Source organism: Atta cephalotes (genome assembly GCF_000143395.1).
Source record: "Atta cephalotes unplaced genomic scaffold scaffold00001, whole genome shotgun sequence".
NCBI classification, from domain to species: Eukaryota; Metazoa; Arthropoda; class Insecta; order Hymenoptera; family Formicidae; genus Atta; species Atta cephalotes.
Genome location: NW_012130065.1, coordinates 14,108,392 through 14,111,538, shown reverse-complemented (window position 1 = coordinate 14,111,538; position 3,147 = coordinate 14,108,392).

The window sequence follows — 3,147 nt, the reverse complement described above, 5'->3', positions numbered from 1 at the left end:
AATCAAGAATATTATTGACACCGGAACAATTGATCGTTTGTGTGAGAATTAATTTAATATAGAATTCATTATATCGCCTAAAGTAAAGTAGCGTATATAAAAAACGGGATTTAATTTTTTAAGGTTTTTAAGCACGCACAGTTTTTTTTATTAAAGTTGATTCAATTCTAATAAAAAAAATTATCGAACAAATCCATATTCCAAATCTTAGCTGAATAAAGTCGCAAGCAATTTATGATGGGAAATTACTATAGTCAATTTATGCCAGTCCCATTAACACGATAATTTTCAGGCATCCGTTAGCCAGCGAAATGAAAATTTCGCTCTAGGCTGAGCGTAATTGCAGTTTGATTTGTATCAACAACGATACACAAATTTTTGATTTGAATGGCAAATTGAGTGGATTACATTCATAAGAAAAACTGCAGTATTCTTTTTCTTTCTTTTTTGTAAATAATTTCTCTCATATAAGTTTTACATATGCTCAATATGAAATATCATTTGCGATTGATCGATAGCCATAGTGAATAAGTGCAATGTGTCAGTAAACGGATTACATTTGGATGCAATATACGGATTGCACGTAATTAAATTTAATAAAAGTTAACGTAAACTTTACGTTTAATAAAGAATATAAAAAAATTATATAATTATATAAAAGAAAAATAAAGACGCGAAATTATGATTATTACATTATAGGTGCGTTATGCCGAAAATATATTTAGACAATTACAATAAAATATACAATAAAATTTTTTTTAATGTCTAATCTAGACATTAAGTATATTTGTTTTGGAATGGAATACTAAAAATATTGATATACCATTCCAACGACTGAAATGCTGTGAGGTGTATAAGCATCGATATTGTAAAGACTACTTTTGATTTAATCAGTTTTCCGCAATCACGAAGTAGTTTAATTTTCGTTTTTAGTACAGATTTTTAGTACAAAAATCGAAATGAAACTTTTAATTTTTATCGCACTTGAAGTAAGAAAATGAATAAAAAAAATATTATGGTCAGTGTGGTACAAACTGCGTTAGGAGATCGCATTATCAGCGTTATTGTGCCATTTTAATTTTATTGTTCATTAGACATAAAACAAGAACAAAATGATACAATAATACTGATAGCTCCCTGTACATAATCATAGTTTTATTTATTTTAATTTTGATTAGTATTAGAATATTAAAACAATTCAAAATATATTTTAAATATTGATAATATTTTAAATATCATAGCCTTTATTAATGAGAATATAAGAAAGTATGATCTTTTTATTTCGCTTAATTGTTTATAACTGCTTCGTGATTTTGGAAATCTTTTTTTCTTATGATGAACCTCGATCGCTTTCTGCACGATGAAAATCGATTGTTATTTACTATTTAACATAAACGTCGCTTGTAAACGTAAGAGGGCGATTCATGTGTCATCATGAGATATATCGATATAAAGGGACCAATGTAGATACGAGTCAATAAAAGTCAGAAAAGTCGATTCGCTTGACGTCATTGGTCTATATGCGAGAATAAAATAATATTGTATTTTTGAAATTTAAAAACTGTGGGCTGTTTTTCAAGCTGAAAATATTGGAAGACAAAATGGACAAAATTTTTTATTTTCTCTTATTTAATTAAATACTGTTTTTATTTATGCTTATTTAATATAATATGTAATATTAAATAATATGTAAAAATTATTATTATACAACAATATGTTTCACGCCCATGCCCACAAATAGCTTTTAGTTAATGTTGGATATAAATGGATTCAGAATGAAAAAAGATAATATTAAAAATATAATGACAGTAGCTGACCAATTATTTAAAAAAAAATTGTTCTTTAAACTACTGAACTGATAAGACAAACAGTGAATTCCTCGCGTAGCCAATTTAATAATAATTATGCAATTAATAATAATTGTGCCGTTTTACACGACACAAATTTTTTGTTTGTTGCAATAATCCTTTAATATTTGTCTTCAAGATATCTGTTTGTAAGATAATAAATTATTGCAAGAAGATATGAACATATCTTTTTCTTATCCTGTAATTATTATTATTATTATTATTATTATTTTTACTAGTATAAGTCCATGTAAATTTATATCTAGGCGGATCGCATATAACGATATATAATTTTGGAATGTATTCGCTTTAGCTTGTAGCGAATGGCATTAGTGTCATTTGAAATGCCCGTTGTCTTATCGTGTGCGTGTCCAAATTGTCGGATGTTATTAGTATGATGAGTCAGCATACTCCGCTGACATGTGTCAGGATAATCGATGGCGATTGTAATATAAGCTTCCTCCATCAACCAAGCGACGAAGTGCGATATCGAAAGAGACTTCGAAATGCAACTAATAACATTTTTTTTCCTATTAATTAAGTCATTTATTTTATTCATCTAAGTTCTAAGTTTCCAAAGATATTTCGACATCTCTTGGGATATAATACTACTATTTTCTAAATATAAGAATAATTTTACGTGAATAAATACACTCGAAGCAAAAAACATTTGTATTTCAAAATCATATATCTTTGTTGCTTTGATGCTTTTCCTTAGAGCAGCAGTTGATTTTTTTTAAAGTAATTTTGTGTTTAATGAATGTCGATAAAAATGAAAGTTCTGAAAACAAATTAGAATTTACAGAAGATATCGCAAAAGTATCACACGGCTATTTAAATTTTAATTTAAAGAAATGTGAAAAGTAAAACAACTTTTTCAATAACAATTTTTATTTCATTAAACAATTTGATCTTTAATATTATAAGTACAAGTTTAATTTATTATTATCACTAAACTAAAGTTATTTAATTTTATTTTAATTATATTACAAAATTTTTATTTTAACTATATTAAAAAATGTTTTAAAAGTTTTCAGATTTATTATATATAATATATACAGGATGTTTGGAAAATAATAACAAATTTTTTGCATAGAGGCAAAATGGATTAAATTGAGAAGAAAAGTCTTCTACCATTTTGCAATTTTTGCAATAGTTAATAAGATATTAATTGCTAAAAATTGTCGAAAATTTTTAGTCTTCAATAATTTTTTATTCAAATACTATTAACTTTACAGAAAAACTGCAAGAGACAAAAATTGTTTATTTTTTTCGCATAGAGCTCTAAGAATTTTTTAAG